Source organism: Alligator sinensis, unplaced genomic scaffold (assembly GCF_000455745.1).
Source record: "Alligator sinensis unplaced genomic scaffold, ASM45574v1 scaffold301_2, whole genome shotgun sequence".
NCBI classification, from domain to species: Eukaryota; Metazoa; Chordata; order Crocodylia; family Alligatoridae; genus Alligator; species Alligator sinensis.
Genome location: NW_005841874.1, coordinates 2,099,745 through 2,118,674, shown reverse-complemented (window position 1 = coordinate 2,118,674; position 18,930 = coordinate 2,099,745).

The following is an 18,930-nucleotide window of genomic DNA, read 5'->3' as shown; positions in this document are numbered from 1 at the left end:
CCGCCGCCCGCGCATGCGCAGTGCGCCCGCTGCCCCTGGCTCCCTCCCGGGGGGAGGGTAAGTGGGGGGAAGGGGGTCACCCCCCCCTCCGCCCCCCAACCTCAGAGGCACCCTCACAACCACCCCTCAGCCCACCTCCTGCGGCGGGGGGCTTCCACCAGCCCACGCGCACGTGCCGCCGTGTCCTCCCTGGTGTCAAGGCCGCACCGCGTGCTCCATCACCGGTGCATGGGCCACGGCCACGGCGGGAAACTGCCACGAAGCAGCGTCACCCGGGACCGAGGGGCCCATCGGAGCGGCACGGCACAGCGCGAGACGTGGGGGGTCGGTTGCCGAGCCTGGGCCCGACGCCTCGTTGTCACCAAAAGTCACCCAGAGCTTCGCGCTCCATCGCTGACAGGGGAGCCATCGAGCCGCACGGGCGTGTTTGGGAACGAAGGCTTGGAGGTGACTTTGCCGCGCTGTTCGAAAGGCTCTCGGCTGGACCTTTAGAAGGCTTCCTGGTTGGGCCTGTTGACGGGCTCTTGGTTGGACTTTTTGAAGGGTTTTTGGTTGTTTTTGAAGGGTTCGTGGTTGTTTTTTGAAGGGTTCATGCTTGGGCCTTGTGAAGGGCTCTCAGTTGGACTCTTGGAAGAGTTCTTGGTTGTTTTTGCCGGGCTCTCGGTTGGACTTTTGGAAGGGTTCGTGACTGTTTTTGGAAGGGTTCGTGCTTGGACCTTTTGAAAGGTTCATGGTTGGACTTTTGAAGAGTTTTTGGTTGTTTTTGAAGGGCTCTGGGTTGGACCTTTGGAAGGGTCCGTGGTTGGACCTGTTGATGGGCTCTCGATTGGACTTTTTGAAGAGTTCTTGGTTGTTTTTGAAGGGCTCTTGGTTGGACCTTTTGAAAGGTACATGGTTGGACCTGTTGACAGACTCAGCTGGACTTTTTGAAGTGTTCTTGGTTGTTTTTGAAGGGCTCTTGGTTGGACCTTTTAAGGGGTTCATGGTTGTTTTGGAAGGGTCCGTGGTTGGACCTGTTGACAGGCTCTCGGTTGGACTTTTTGAAGAGTTCTTGGTTGTTTTTGAAGGGCTCTTGGTTGGACCTTTTGAAGGGTTCGTGGTTGGACCTGTTGATGGGCTCTCGATTGGACTTTTTGAAGAGTTCTTGGTTGTTTTTGAAGGGCTCTTGGTTGGACCTTTTGAAGGGTTCATGGTTGGACCTGTTGATGGGCTCTCAATTGGACTTTTTGACAGGTTCTGGGCTGGAGTCTTCTCAGGAGTCTTGGCTGCAGGGTCTTCTGGAGTCTCGTATGCTTTCTTAACGAAAGTGTCCAAGGAAGTTTGGGCAGACATTCTCCAGGGAGATGGGCGCCGCCGGAAACACGTTCGCTGGCGTGGCATCAGATCAAGCGCCTTAAATTTGAAACTGACGTCCAAAAGTCCAAATAGGGTGTCAATTTATAAACATTGTAAGTGCCATTCGTTGTAACTCGAAACATCTTAAATCGAGGACTGCCTGTACGCAAACACATGGGCATGTTCACGTTGTGTGTCGCGGGCATGTTGGCGTTCTGGAAACCTCCCATTCAAACAGAGTTGGCAACCCTACTCACAGCTGGTGCTACACGAGCCTTTGGCGCCTTCTGGCAAGAGTCGAAATCCAGGAGGATGAGCTGCCAGCACCACCTTAGCCGTCAGCTAGAACTAGAGGCCGAGATGCCCAGCACTGTTTTGGCCCTAGGAAGAAGAGCCAGAAGCCCAGGAAGACGCAGCAGCTGCTCCACTGACTGGGCAGAAACACCCTGTTTGATTTTTCAATGCAAAAATAAAGCCAAACGTTTGCGATGGTTTAGTGAGGACGTGTGGGAGAACGTAATGCCGCTGCAACCATCCCTCTGTTTGCAAAGGGGGGTTGTAGTATTTTGTATAGAGATGTCGGCTGGAAGGGACCTCTAGAATCCAACTCCCTGCCTGAGGCAGGATCATCCCTCTCCAAACTATCCTGTACAATCCATCATCTAAGTTACTTGCCATGGGCTGATGGTTTCCCTGGCACTGTGCAGAAGAGCCTGCCTCCAGGTGCTGATTATGTTTAAGGCTTGAACTTCAAAAGCGGGTAACGATGAGAAACGGGGAACTAAATAAAAACGTCATCTTCTCCCCCCACATAGCTGCTCCCTGCCTATCTTCAGTCACAGCTTCTTGCCTTGCTGGCCAGCATCATTTTCTGCTACTGTTAATTCTGCAGATTCAACACCAGATTCATTTATAAGTTACCAGTGATAGACAGAATTGTTAAATTAAGTTTCAGTTACAGAATCGTTATTCGTTGAGGCTGATGCATTTTCCACAAAGACCCCTACCTACCTCGCGTCTCTGGGTGAGTATGCAATACAGGCTGTGTACCTGCGTTTGCTCTGGAATCATTAAGGCAAAATGAACACGCATCCCATCTTTACAGTCACTTTTGGCCTTAGGCCTTTTTTACACTCAAAGGGCTGCTGATAAGGCTATGCTGGCAAAGTCCCTTGGAGAAATGCAGCTTGCACTGAGCTGCTAAAAGAAGAGGAACTTCTGTGGGTGCAAAGTTATACCAGCCAAAGAAAGGTGTTAATGGGACAGGTCAGTGAAGGCCAACCTTTATGGCAGGTGTGCCACAAATTAGCCCCCCACCCACCCTGAGTACCACTCTTGATTCCCTTCCCCTCCCAGTCCTGCTGCTCTGTTATCTGCCACAGTCCTGCCTGTCCCCACCCTTATCTGCTGTGTGTCAGACTTAATCTGCCTGTGCCACTTGCGGCATCCATGCTGCAGGCTGGCCAGCCCTGGGATCGGTTACAGCAGTTCCTCAAACAGAATAAAATATACTGGCAACGGGTCTTTTTTTAAAAATTATTATTATTTTTGCCTGAATAATTATATTTACAAGAGGGCTTTGGGTGAAATAGCACTATTTTTGCTGCCAAAACTTTTTAGTGTAGACCAGATCGGATACCTGAAGGATGCAGGAGGATTATAGATTGGTTTGTCTTATCCTCACTTCTTGCAACCAAACTATGGACACTCAAAAAGGTGGGCTGAGAACACAGTATTTCGAGAGAGGTAATATCTCAGAGCTGGGAACTAGTTTTAAAGAAAGGTAAAGAAAGCCTCTACAGATCTATGTAGTAGCTGGACAATCTGATCTAACAAGCCGTAGAAAACACTGACACCCACTAGATTCAAGGAAGATGGTGTTTTCAGAAATGGTACGTGTCCTTCACACACATAAGAGCCTGATACCCTTCACTTATTCCAGAGACTAAAGGGCAATTTGAGTGGGAGTTGGTGGAGTTAAATTGATGTTAGGGAGAGAAGAGTCACTACGGACTATAGGAGTGACTTGCGCTGGTGCTGCAGAACAGTAAAATTGAGGGTCAGCTCAGTGCTGTAGGTACGGAGATAACTGAAGTCAGCTATCCTGAGAGACACTAGTTGCCTGGATACCTTAAATCCTTTGGAGAAGCTTGTTGCTGAGACTAGTGACTGCAGCTAAGAGTCAATGCAAACAGCCCTGTACACAACACACCAGCTCAGCAGACGTGAGCAATAACTCCAGGGACTAAACTAAACGGGCAAACGTATTTCATCAGGTTAGCTAATCGCCATCCCTGTAAACATGCTGTGGATTCCCTTCTGCAGGCAGAAGACAAAAATCATGCCGTCTGGAGAGCTAGTGCAACGTTACACATAACCTGATAGACAAGCTCTGTCTACATAGTGTATCCCTCGGGACAGGGGCAACATTTTAAATGGGTTCCTTGATGTCCGCGTGTTTAACAGTTCTCTCTTATTTTGTGTGGCTTTCCTTTTATTTCATCTTAATTGGTAGATTGGGAGAAGGGAGGGTTAGTTAATCATGAGGTGGAGTTGTCACATAATACTACATGATCCATTTTGCTCATCTATGTACTACAGATAATTGTATGCTCCATAAATGGTATGACTTTTCTATGTGGTCATAGAAATCTCATTTTTCCCCAGTTATTTTAATTATTTTAGAGACTTTTGCCCACATTTCTCTATGAAATGTTTTACCTACTCATTTTACAAGTGATATCTGAGGGTGCTACAAATACAGTGTAGGGAACAAATATTCATCTCCTTTATTTAGTTTATTCATCGCTTCCTTTGCTCATTAAGAGAACTGTGCACTTGAACCAGAGCAACAAACTAATTTAAGGCTGGATTTAAAAAAACAACCTGTGAAACCAATGGGAGTTTTTGCTTTGATTTCAGTGAGCTTTGGGTTATGCCTGTGCTGAATCGGAGCCCAATTCTGCAAACACTTAAAATAATTCCTAACTAACTTTGCACAGAAGATTGTGCAAATTTAAGCAGTATTTTAAGAAGCACTGCTCATGTAAGGAGGTTCACTGTTATTTTCTAGAAGTCTTCGTGTTGTGTCTTCCAATTATATTTGTTTTTCAAGAATTCATGGTAATAATTTATTTTCTAGCTTTGCAGATTCCAAAACCTATCTTCTTAGTTACAAGTAATAACTTCTCCTTCAGCCCAAATTACAGCACTGGCTGGTTCTAAAATAGCTGCGGTTCTGGCTGAAGTTTCTCTCAATAATTCAGTCCAAAAGGCAGCATAAAGAGCTGTCTACCCTGTTCACAATACTGATATAGCTAATTTCTCCTTCAGTATAGGAGAAGAAAGGTCCAGTAGGAACGGCGTAAACTGAGAAAAGGATCCTTAGCCTCCATTTCTAGATCTGTCATGGACTTGCAGTTTGACCAAGTCATAATGTCTGTGCTTTCACAGCTTGTAAACTATGGTTGATGATACCCCGCTGCCTCTCCAGGGCTTGCCAGAATGGTGTATAACATTTGATGATTCGGTGGAGGTACATGAGTAGAACAGAGCATTATTTTTCCTAGCACGTAAGTGAATGTGCTGTTTAAATTAGGAGAGGTCTACAGGGCAAAGTTATTTTGCTCAAATACGCCACCATGCTCCGTGCACACTGCCTCCCATACTCGAAGCTATGTGGTCCTGAGTGCCACGTCCTGCGTGCTAAGGAGCAGGGGACCTCTTTAAGGTCAGAGCAAGAACAGGAAGAGCATGTTCTTATTGCCACTGAAGTCAGTGGGGTTTTTGCCATTGTAGAGGAACAGGAACTAGTTTTAAATCAGCTGCAGTACTAGATGCATCTAGCCTCAGCAGTATAGAGCCCCAGGCAAGATAAAGAGGGTAATTTAGTTCACAGAACTCCCTGGGCCAACTTGTTTAAAGCTATCTCAATTATCTCAGCACTCTGTTGAAGTCTGCAGTGTAGACATACCCTATAAATGCCTCAGCATCTATGGAAATAAATATTCCATTAGGCAAAAGACAATACACAATAGCAGGCTTATTATTTCAGTGGGGGTGTCAAACTCACCCCGGGCCTCAGGCCATATTCGAAACATGGGGGCTCCTCCCAAGCTGGATCTACATGGCCATCAGCAGCTCCTTTGGGTCCATGTTTGGGCAGCAGCATGGGTTGCATTCACATTCCAGCTCCAGCACAGGTTGGGTCTACGTTCAGGTGGCGGCTTGGACTCAGGCCTGCCGCGGATGGTCGTGTCTCTCCAGGGACCCCAAATTTTGAGGCAGTTCACACCCACCAACTTCTAGTAGCCCACCAGACTACTGGCAGGCCAGACAGAATGGTTCCACAGCTCAGATCTGGCCCATGGGCCATATGTTTGACACCCCTGAATTACAGCATCTCCAGAAGACAGGCATACAAGGTGTGCGGTCTAAACTGGGTTTCCCATTTCTGATATTATACTACGGTTTCACACAACACAACCAGCTACCCAGGCATGTACCCCTGTTTGTAAACAGGATGTGTCAGTGCTATAGATTGCGTGTAAGCGTTGGTCATTGCACAACCTGTGCACTGTGTAGTCATGATGACCGTTGCAACACAAAGCACAAGACAGGGCTGACGCTTTCTTTCTTATTGGCCGACTCAACCCATAACAAACAGATTAACACTGGTTCAAATTTTTTTTTTTAAAGTATGTTTGGATGGTGCCATATTGATGACCGGATAAAGCCGGGACACGCAAGCTTCCCTACCTACCCTGACCTGGGGCTCATTTACCCCATGGGGCTGCTGCCACCACGGCTGTGCAGGCACAGCTATATTGGCAGAGCCCCCAGCAGAGATGTCGTGCTTGGTGACAGAAGTAGTTTTTTCCTGTTTGCGTAGCTACGCCATTGGCATAGCTGCAGACGAACTAGATCACCTTCCTCTTCAAACTAGACCCTGGGTTTTCTTCCTCAAGGAGTGAGTAGGTAATTAGAAATGTCACGACCCAGTGATTTTTTGTGCCTCGGCACTATGGAATTTCCTGGCCACATGAGAGCTCCTTTGCACGGCAGAGTGTTCTGCTGCAATTGAGAGCCTGCGTGCAGGAGAGTTCCCGCCAATTTGCAGTTTCCTTTGCAGGATGCATTTCTTCTTTGCAGAACGGAGATGCACGGTGCAAAGAGTTCCCGCTATTTGAATGTAAATTTGTGCCCCGTTATTGGCCAGTGCTAAATTATTCACACGTGGCGGCTAGTAATTGGCTCGCTGGCCGTTTAAAATTCCGCGCGGCTTCCGCCCAAGTCAAAGACCTTTGAGCACGCTGCAGAGTGCCTCTGAAGTTATCTGACTTGTGGCTGTATCTGACTTGCGGCTGCCAATTGATAGACTGATCACCGTTCCATCTTTCTTCCCATCACCGAGCGCAACCCCGACGTACCCCTTTCCCCGCCGGCTTCGAATTGCGGACGGATTAACTGGCTTGGGCCCCGCCAGCTGGAACAACTCGTGTGGTTGTTCCGACGACCGGACCACCTGCGTCGTGATTGCAAGCGGCGTGAGTAAAGTTTTTTGCAACCAATAAGTTGTGTCTGCCTCTCCATTCACCAGCCCGCCCTGACGTACGAGCGTAACTCGAGTCGGCCCTGGCCGTCCGAGACAAGAAACACATGAATTCTCAGTCTACATCAGCCTTCTTTCTCTGATGGTAACCACTACCAAGCGGTCCACAGAAAAAGCCCCATAATGGTTAATTATGGAACATCCTGCCCTTGATGTACTTTTGTAACTCTCTTTAGTTAGAGCATGGCTTATGCCTTAGAGCGGGGGTGTCCAACCTTTTTTGAATGTGGGGCCGGATCTTGAACTTTTATCACCCAGTGGGCCGGCGAGCCATATTCAAAGACCTCACAGGAAGCGGTATCACATCAGGAAGTGATGTCACGTAACCTTCGACTCCACTGAAGTTGCAGGAGGTGACAATGAAATGGGTCTGGAAATGTGGTTTAAAATCCAAAATAAAAAAAGTATAAAAGCAACAATGAAATAATACCAAACACTTGACTAAAATAAACACTTTCACTTCTACTCACTTCCCAGTGAATGAAAGACGCATAATGCAGGCTTGCCCTGGGACACCTGGGCGTACAGCACCGGGTAGAGGAAGCCGTGGAGGAGCAGCATTTCCTTTTGTTTCCTGTCACAGCACCTCAGGCCTCAGAAAATGGCTTGGCGGGCCGCATGGCGGCCCATGGGCTGTAAATTGGATAAGCCAGCCTTAGAGCATGAGGGTTTATACCCATGGCCTAGACCATTCTTGCCCTCTCTACAAAAGAAGCGAACACAGATACTTGGCCACTAAAAACTGAACGGAACCTATTTGTTTTACCCGGGGCAAGCAGCCCCAGGAGAGTAATGGCTGTTTCTCTCATTTCACAGACTGCTACCATCATCTTAACTTTAACTTGACCTGTTAAAGCAAGGCTCTGTGGATTATATCCTCCACGAGGAAAAAGAGATTTCAGGAACCTGGTACTCCAGTGTTCACAGAGACACCCAGCTGGCCAGCCCCTTGCTCCACTAACATCATTAGAGTGGCCCTTTTAAAGTCCTACAGCTTTTGTTTTAAAGAAAAGTCTATAGAACAATTGAGGAAGAAGACGACAGTCCATCTCCTCTGCTGTGCAGGTTGACCTGGAGGTTGGCATACGGCTGGTGTCTAAAAAGGCCACAGGCAAAGGTGTCAACTAGGTTCCTCATCCTCTGCATTACGTAAGAGGCTGACATAATTTACTGGACACAATTTAGGGCTTTGGCAGGAGGCTAATGTTAGATTCCACAAGACAGCGTCACTGGGAGGGAGCAAGGCAGGGTTAGATGACGTGGTGAGAGAAAGCAGGGCAGTGACTCTTTGTTCTAAAGAGACATTTGAAAACCTCTGATGCACCCACCTTCTCATTTTGAGATGATTTTCTGCACTGTTTGAATAAGTTGAGACTTCCTTGGGGACTTATTAGGGACTAGATTGAACGCCTAGTCCTTCTGAAAGGTCAGCTGTATCCGAAAAGCTAGGGTACTTCAAGAAGGAAGATAAATTACTCAGAGGTAAGAAATTTGACAGAACAGAGATAAATTCAGGTGTGTCATTGAAAATTAAAATAAATATGAACAATTTCAACTTGAGTGCAGAGTTTATGTAAACTCCTCAAGGATAGGTTGTAGATTTGGGAATCAGAATACCCCAAGCTATAATCCTGGCTCTGCTTTCCCAGCTCAGACTGATTTTCTGCTTACTACACCTTCAGAATATAATCACGTGTCCTCCGCTCTCTGGGGAAGCAGGCAGGGGAGGGGACGCGAGGTTGAGGATTTTTCTATACCGAGACGCACACTGGTTTCCCTGCTAGCAGGATTGCAGAGTTGTACTTCTCTTGCTTACCTTCCTCAAAAAATAAATGATCCAGATTAAGGGTGCACAGTTGACTCTGTGCGTGTAGCAATTTAAGTGGGAATTTTGCGAGAACGGAGGCATCCAGCCTAGATGCAACTTCAAGGGTTTGTAAATTCTGAGAGATGAGTAACACAGCCAGGTTTATCGGCTTCTGCAAAGTGAACACAGAGCCCTGCATTCGTGTTTTTTGGCAGAGGGGAAAAAAAAGAGAGAGACCAAAAAGGTATTCTAACTTGGTGACTTTCCTATTCCTTCCAAAAAAAGAGGAAATTATATGCATTTACCTCCCTTAGCCATGCAAGCATGCATAATTTAACATTTAAGCAATACAACCACACTGACAAAAATCACATTTAATGCTACAAATATATTCTGAAACCACACTAAATAGTATCTCACATACGAAGCATCTAGTTTTTTTTCTAGCAGCAACCAATAATTCAAATGTAAGATCTAGCTTCTAGTGTGGTGGTTATTTATTAAAGCTCCCTCGTGGGTGCAATTCTACCCGAGACAAAACACGTTAGGATCTCTGGCACCATGAATTTATTACCTAGGGACCCAATTCTGACACCTTTGTTGAGCAGTGCTTTAACATGCACGTAGTTTTATTGATTTCAGATCAAATTTGGGGATGACAAAAGATTTTCAGAGCAGTAACAAATGAGACAGCAGGCAGAGAGCAGTCTGGGTTCATTCAGACAACTAAGATTTAATACAGCTGGATGAAAGGTTCATCCAAGGAACAAGATGCATCAGAGTTAGTCTTTTTTTTCCTGACGCCAATGGGGTTTGGATCAGGCTTTTATATGAGTGTAACTATACTGATGAAAATGGAGCTTTTTTCGTTTTGCGCCACCGAGACCAAATGAAACCCCGAGTGTGTTGAGGTCGGGGGTGGGAATGGGAGAAGCAGCTTGCAAAGGTCAACTTTGGCTACTCAAGAAAGCACCAAACTCTCCCAGTGAAAAGTTTATTGAATATAATTCAGTCACAGAGGTTGAAATAAGTTCAGCTATCCACTTACATGTTAACAGGTTTCCAAACAAGGTGTTCCATAAACTTCCACATTTGTGAAAAAATGTCATGAGAGTCAAAGACCTAATCATCAGGTCTGGGAAGCTGCCGCTAGAATCCTAGAAGCCCTGTGTTCAAACCTGGTATGGTCCGCCTAGCAAGTCACTGCTCAGAGGTTGCGCCTTGCACTTCCCTTTGTGGGTGTGCTTTTGGCCCAGTACACTCAAGACTGCCTGGAATTTCTGGCAAAACTGCATTTTCTGCAGTATCCATGACAAGGATTTGCAGTTGTGAAGAGGGCAGGACAGACCTAGAGAGTAATCTGGGTCCATTCAGACAAGCATGAATTAGGTCATACTTCTAGGAAGGAAGACGAAATGCTATTCATGAAGTAGAGAACTACATCTTGAGATAGCCAGCACGGGTTTGTTGCGGGTAGGTCTTGCTTGACCAATCTTATTTCCTTTTATGACCAGGTGACCTATCACCTGGACAAGGGAGAAGAGATTGATGTCATATATCCTGACTTTAAAAAAGCCTTTGATCTGGTATCCCATGATCAACTCTTGGCAAAACTAGCCAACTGCAGCCTCGGGTTGACCACGATCCGCTGGGTGGGGAATTGGCTTCGTGGTTGGACCCAGAGGGTGGTGGTTGACAGAAGTCAATCGTCGTGGTGCCCTGTGACGAGTGGGGTCCCCCAAGGCTCTGTCCTTGGACCTATATTATTCAACATCTTCATTAATGATGTGGACATTGGAGTCAGAAGTGGACTGGCTAAGTTTGCCAACGACACCAAACTCTGGGGTAAAGCATCCACACCTGAGGACAGGAGGGCGATCGAGGCTGACCTGGACAGGGTCAGGAAATGGGCAGACGAGAACCTGATGGTGTTTAACGCTGAAAAATGCAAGGTTCTCCACCTTGTGAAGAAAAACCTTCAGCAGGTCTATAGGCTCGGCAGTGCTACACTGGCTAGCACTACACACGAAAGGGATTTGGGGGGTCATCATTGACCACAAGATGAACATGAGCCTTCAATGTCATGCTGCTGCTAGTAAAGCGACCAAAACGCTGGCTTGCATCCATAGATGCTTCTCAAGCAAATCCCGGGACGTCATTCTCCCCTTGTACTCGGCCTTGGTGAGGCTGCAGTTGGAGTACTGCGTCCAGTTTGGGGCTCCACAATTCAAAAAGGGTGTGGAGAAGCTTGAGAGAGCACAGAGGAGAGCCATGCGCATGATCAGAGGTCAGGGAAGCAGACCATATGATGAGAGGCTGAGAGCTATGGGACTCTTCTGCCTGGAAAAGCGCAGGATCAGGGGTGATCTGATGGCCACCTATAAGTTAACCAGGGGTGCTCACCAGGATCTGGGGGAACGTCTGTTCGCCGGAGCACCCCAAGGAATGACAAGGTCGAATGGTCATAAACTCCTCCAAGACCGTTTCAGGCTGGACATAAGGAAGAACTTCTTTACTGTCCGAGCCCCCAAGGTCTGGAATAGCCTGCCACCGGAGGTGGTTCAAGCACCTACATTGAACGCCTTCAAGAGAAATTTGGATGTTTATCTTGCTGGGATCCTATGACCTCAGCTGACTTCCTGCCCCTGGGGCAGGGGGCTGGACTCAATCTTCCGAAGTCCCTTCCAGCCCTGATGTCTATGAAATCTATGAAATCTTAGAAAGCAGTGGCAGAAAAGGATTTACTAGCAAGCAACTCAACAGGAACTCCCTGTGTAATGGTTTCACAACACGATGTGATCTTTGAATGTATGAACAGGGAAATAGTGAGTAGGGGTAGGGGCGTGATTTTCTGGCTACAAACTCTACAGCATTGGTGAGACCAATTCTAGAATATATGTTCTCTTCTAGTGGACATATTTTAAAAAGGGGGCAGAATAACAAGGGAGAGGATACCAAACAGAGCCCGAGAAATTATTCAACCACAGAAGAAAATGCCTTATAGTCAGTGTCTTTGAATACTCAAACTTTTTCACTTTAAGATGTGACTTGATTACAGAGTATCAGCACTTTTACGGGAAGAAAATACTAGTACTGCAGGGCTCGTTAATCTACCGGAAAAAGGTACGAGAGCCACATTAAAGACACACAGTCAAATGAAAAATTAGGTGCAATTTTTCTTTGACAGTGAGGACCACTAACCTTTGGGACAAGCTACTAAGGAAAGTGTTGGGCCTTCAAATCTTTGAGGTTGTCAAATCAAGGCTGACTATAATCTGGAAGATGTGATCTCATCAAGCCTATATTCCCTGGATCAGTTCAGGGTTTTACACGTGAAATCCTATAGTTTGTGTGATGCAGGAGTTCTAACAAATGAACCAATGGTCCCTTTTGATCCTCTGATCCACGAACCCACAATTGTGGTGGGCGGAAGAATTAAATCCTACATGGAGAGACAACTAAAATCAGATGAGGGCAAAGTCCTTAACTAGGGTGTCTCTTCCACCTTCATTAATTTTTTTTTCCCTATCTAGTTAATGATAAGATAAATAGCCCTCTTCAATATAGAGCTTATGGTGCTATTCAGGAACATCATTCTTATAATTATATGACACAGCAACAAACAGATCAATGACAACATTATCCACATTTGTCCCTATTAGTTTATTAATAACTATGAATATATGAAAAGACTATATGAATGGTGGGTTTGAAGATTCACATTTCCTCTAAATCGCATCATAAAGGCATAAATTAATACAGAGCTGACATCCATCAATAAACTGTCATTGTCCTTATTACAACCATAACTACTAAGAGCCCTAACAATGGATAAGGACCAATTGTCCTAGGCATTGTGAAAGCATTGAATAAAATCCCCTGGAGATGCCTTTGATCTACTCAGAATTAGAACGACGCAGTGAAAAATCTTGTTCTGCGCTAATGCACGAAATAGCGACGATCATGAGATACAGAAATGTTTCAAGCTAAATGGTAAAAAGACATGATTATATGCATTCTTGGTGGGTTTTCAAAAGTGCTCAGCATCCTTCTGACTCTTCTCCATTAAACCAATAGTAAAATTCTCACTGATGTCAACAGAGTTTTCAGAGTCCCTGGGAGCACTTGCACTTCAAAGATGGCCTTGGGTGTCTATGCTCCTCCTGCGTATCCACCTTCTAATATAAACCTACCTCCCAGTGTTAATGTCCAGACAGAGGAGGAGTTCATTAACCCACCCAATGCCATTAACAAAGGTCTGGGTGCTTATATATCCAGCCCACAAAGGCAAGCAGTTAGCAATTTATGGCATAACCATGCAAACTTTCTATATGTGCATGTTCATAGATGCATACAACAGCTGCTTCTGTAATAAATCTGCTTTTATAAACAAATTATTTAAATTCTCTGGAATTTCAATTTGAAATATTAGTAGGATTAGCTGTACTTTTCTCAACATCCCATCAGATAAATAAGCAATCCAGCGTTAGAACTGCATAGTTTTGATGATGGGACTGGTATGAAATAAATGTTTTGCAATCCAAAGTATTCTATGTCATTTTAAATTAAAAAGGCTTAAACCCCTGCGATAAGATCAATCCATTCTCTTCTCATTTATAGAATGACATTCTCACTCATGCCAATTAAAACATCCTCAACAAGAAAATAATTCTCATGCAAAACAGATGTTTTTTGTACTTGTTATTAATAGAAAGCCTTAGATTTGCTGAAGGGGCATTTTTTTTGCCTGACTTAAGATCCCATATGTTGTACCAGCTATACATGACAAATCTGTAATATTCTGATATATTTGCTGGGATTGTTTGAAGAGTTCACATTGCAATGTTACCTGAAAGCCAAATATGAATAAAGAGATTAACTAGGGTATAAATACAGACATAATTAAGAGCATGAGTGGATCTCTGTGGTCCTGTACATTCGTTGTAGACTGCTATCCCGCTACAAAAAGACACCACTTTGAGAATTTCAGATAAGACTGCTCTCTTATGGAGACAGGAGAGTCCAGCGAACAGGACTGAACTATTAGTTCAAGAACTGACAAAAAAGAAAATCCTTCACAGAATCATAACATCAGAAATTAGAGTTTACAATAGGCATGTTACCAGCACACAGAAAGATGCTCAAATCCGTCCACTTGTGAAATCTGGCTGGTAGAGAAACATATACCAAAGCATTTAAACAAACTACGTAAAGACGTACCAGACATGGACAGGTATTACTTCTACCCTCTCTCTAAATCAGTATTTGTGAGGATGGATATTTGAGGCTATGCAGTCTAAATAAACGAAGGGCCTGATTCTCCTCTCACTTCATTCTTACTCACAGTAGGTAGAAAACAGTCAATGTTTTTTTTACTAAGGACTCCTTTGAGAAAATGTAACTTAATTGACTAAAAAAAAGCTGTTTCTTATTTACACCACTGAGCCCATAATTAAACCCTGAGACTAAGGAAGGATGGGTATGTGTTCTGGGAGCGGGGAGAAATGGGAATAGAAGTTTGCAAACTTAAGACACATGTTTAAATCCCAAAGGGTTTATACATGCTCAGGATGGGGATGGAGGAGAGGTGCTTTAATTAGAGCCGCTCTAAGGAGCCGCTCTAATTACAGCACCTGCAGTCTTGTGTATTTAGCATCCTGAGCTTCAAAATGGCAGTGGGGATGCTTTAACAAAAGCCATTTTGAAGCATGGGGATGCTGAATATGAGATGCCAAGGCTGCAGAAGCGTGCTAATTAGTGCTCAATTAATCGAGTCTGCTCCAACATGCTGTAATTACAGTGCATCACAGCAAGCATTTGCACGTCTACAGGTTCAGCTTAGCACATCATTTTCAGAGGTAGTGGAACCGATTTCCTTGCACTTTACTTTGATCCAGTCTTCTCGGTCCTGTGTAGTCCAGTACACTGAAGATTACCTGGCAATATTTGGCAAACTGTGGTTTTTTCACAATCCACGGCCAATCTTGTACCTTTTCTAAGTATCATGCAACAACATACTTTTGTAAGTGGGTTTACAAAGCAGTAAATACCAAGCAGTATCATTGCTCCAAAGCAGATAGTAGCTTATATTCTTTGCCCCAACATTTTCCAGGTATCACAAAAGGCAAGAGTTCTCGTGATACCCAAAAGCTTCTAAATCTATCCCAGCCCTGCAGTTGGCCCAATAAAAGTTAACACCCAAAAAAAGTTTGCCCCTCAGATTATGTATGTAACACAGCTGACACACATTGATCACTCGCAAATACAAGTTCATATAATTTTAACCAGACACCAATATGACGTGCTCTTCTAAAAACATTCTGTTATTAATTGATATATGTAGTCCAGGAGAATATTTCCAATTCAGCAGTGCTACTTAAGAAAAGTTATGTAGCTACTAAAATCAAGATACATGAAACAAAACCCAGATAGGCTGATGATCATCAGCCTATCTGCAGTTCTCTGAAGACATACACGTTCTTATCAAGTGTAAAGAAATAACACATTTATTATGAGCACTGTAGGACGCATTATGTCCTTCATTATCCATTTTCTTTTCCGTCACGTACTTGGACTTTGAAAGCACTGAATAGACGCTCTGCAACATCAACCGAGTTGGGGACTAGACTCTATAGCCCAGGAGGCTCCTTCCATTCCTATGCGCCGAGATTCTCTCATTTTAAAATTGTTTTTAATGTTGTACACGTAGCTAGAGACTATCCCAAATAAATCATCACCTGGTCTGGTCACACCAAAGTGGCTTCTAGCCTTTAATAAGCCAGAGATTGCCTATACTAAGAATGTGTCCTGGTTCTAGCAATTGATGACTAGCCACAAATGTCGCTGCACCGGTGCAAACCCATGGTACAGACGGAGATGATATAACATGATCTATCTTCAACCATCTCCTTTGCCCTGCCTTAGTCTGCTTCTCATCCTAGATGGTATCTTTTCAGGGTAGGTAGACAGTGCTCGGCACCAGAGACCTCCAGTCTGGCTGGGGCCTTTGACCACTGCAAGTGTTAAATAAGCCGTGACTATAAGCGTGTACTTGCGTGCATGTATGCACAAAGATGCAGGAGCAGGACTACAGGGGGTGGTGACTGATTATGCCATGCAGTCTCTGGAGGTCCCCTTGCTTTCAGAGGGTCAGAGGAGGCAAGCAGACATCTAAATTTCCCTCAGAGGTTTTCCTGCTAGTACATACCACCTCCCGCTTTCCTGTCTTTCCGGGCAAGCAGATTGCTGCCATTCACAAAGAGTCCAATTACCATTTCAAGAGCACTTTTTGGCACAAGGACTGTTTATCTGGAGGACAGATTTAAGCAAAACTCCAACTATCATTATCATTTCAAAAACCCAGTAGGACACTAGACATATATGTGCTCTGCTTACTTATTATTTCTGTAATAAAAAATATGGGTTACTCAACCAGGACATGATGTTTATCCAAAGAGTGGCTTTCTCAGCTAACAAGCAGTCTTAACCCTCATGTAACGTCTCATAAAATACATGGCATTGCTTTTCAAAGAAAAAACTCTTTTATTTCATAAAACATAAATGATCCACATTAAAAACAAACCTCCATTAAGGAGAATTATTCCACAACGCTGACTTTTGTTTAAATGTAAGTGAAGATTAATTAAACTTAGCAGCTACCTACAGCTCTCTCCTCATGCTCAAGGACAATATTCAAGAGGGAAATTTTACTTCTGAAAGCTGCACCACCATCACAAAAGGGTTGTGACATTTGCTTGTGTATTGTGTGTATGTCTGTCACATGAACACGATTTACACTGCGCAAATAGTGAAGACATCTGCTGCGATCTTAATATATGTGAATGCATTTGTTCCTGTGAAGCACTCCAACAAACCTTGCACATCAAGTTGTTGATCTCTTTACAAAGACGAATAGAAAGAATCACAATCAAACAGTTCTTGATGCTCAGAGCCAAGAGAAAAATAATCAACAGGTATCAATAAAGCCGTAACAAGCCTGCTGGTGGATAGGCCCCTTAAAATAGACATGATTTGCTTTTTAAAAGAAAGATGACATTTTCCTCAGGTCAATTCTCCCTCTCCCCGACTGCTGATTGAGCTTTAAAGTCTCTGTCAGAAACACTCAGTGTCTGCCTTTTAATATCCATGACGATGGGAGCTGGGATTTTCTGGCAACTGGATAAATGATGACTATTAAGGCCAAGGCGCTAATAAATCTAAAAAAAAAAAATGAATTTACCATTTGCTAGCTTCAATTTCCTTCTCTAAACAAAATGCAAAAGCTTACAGCTCCACAAGTAATAATGAAGCCCCGTTTTGAAATTACAATTTTACCAGCAAGCATGCAAAATAAGTACTTAGCACTTATACAACACTTTTTATCCTCAGATTGCAAAGTGTTTTCAGAAACATTATCCTCATTATAGATGAGGAAATGAAGGCAAATATAGATTACGTGACTTGCCTGAGGTCACACTGAATCAGGGGCTGAAGTGAGAGTACAATCCAGCTCTCCTGCTTTCCATTCCTTCACCCCATTCACTTGGCCAGTGTGAGTTCTTTGCTCCTGCTCTGAATAGGAACAGGCATTTTGGGCAGATCTTCTGCTGGGATGGATAAACCGCCATTGTCCACTGAGCAATCAATGGCATCTGAGGATCTTTCCCTCTGTGCATATGCAAAAATGGTGCTTCTTACTAGACAATTAAAGCACATAAAGGCTTTAAAAATAAGGTAGATTTACACCTTATAGATTAACTGAATCAGAAATGCATATGCTTTTGTAAACAGTGGCTTGCTTCACCAGATGCTATGAAGAGCCTGTGCCTCCCCGACATCCGATGGCATTTCTCCAGCAACGGACTACCTAACTCCTGTTCTCACCAAGGCACCAGACCTTGCTCCAGACACAGATGCCAGCTGTGCCCCTTCATCAACACATCATCACTGGACTGACTAACATGGATTATACATCGGAGGTTCATTCACCTGCTCCTTTACCAACATCATATATGCCAACATCTGTTTACAATGCCCTTCTGTTGTCGATATGGGGCAGATGGGGCCATCCCTGAATATAAGAATGAATGAGCACCAGTCGGACACCAGGTCCAGGAAGATAGACAAGCCTGTGGCAGGACACTAACCTCCCTGGACGGTCCATCACTGACACCGGTGTAGCTGTTCTTACACAACAAAACTCTACAAACGAACTTGAACGGGAAATTGCAGAACAAGAAACCATCCACAGATAGGACTGTGTTAAGGATGGTCTAAAGCAATGGTCTGCAAGCTTTCCAGAGAGACAGCACCCCTCCAAAACTTTTTTGAATTTGGCAAAACCCTCTGGGTGAGAACTACAATTGGGGTTGCTTAAACTGACCTCACTGCTTCTCAGCGGGGTGCTCCTGCCTCCAGGGAAAAAACTGTCCTGCGCACCAACCTGGGAAGGGCTGTGCAGTATGCACACGCTCCTCCTGTATTGGGGCTCTCTGATAACCCTAAAGCAGGATGGGAGAGCTGGCTCGGGCCATAGCCCTTCCCGGTCTGGCCCTCTCATGCTCGTTCTGGAAACAGAGGCAGGTGGGTGGAACTGTCCTGTGACACCCTGATTGAGAACCACCGGTCTAAACCAAGACTATGGAGTTTTACCCATTACATGGAGTAAAATTTATAATTCCCTATGCCCCTCAATGGGTTGCCTGCTTTCATTTTGTCTCTCCTATCCACCTTGCCTCCTCCAGCAGTACCCTTCTTTTCTCCCCCTTCTCTACCCTTTGTATTCAAAATAATGTTTTATTTTGAAGCTCTGCTTCCTGCAGTCCCCTCATAGCATCTGATGGAGTAAGACACTGCTTATCCACCTGTGATTTAGTCTATAAGGTGCAAATCTATCCTGCCTTCTGCCTGCCTTCAGGCTAACATGACTAATTACCTTTCTCTAAAGCATATTCCAGTAGTTGATAATCAATAGAGCTCATCCTTTAGTTCAAGTACTAGGGACACAGGACTGGAAGGGGCCTCCTGGGGTAACCAGGAGTCCAGACCTCTGCATTCAGAAGCAACCATTTGTCCAAAAGGTCACCAAGATTGTCAACTCTGATCCTTCTCAAGCATTATAGCCACTAAAGCTCCTTCTCTGAAGAAAACAACTGCTGGCTTTCTATGTAAAGAGCAG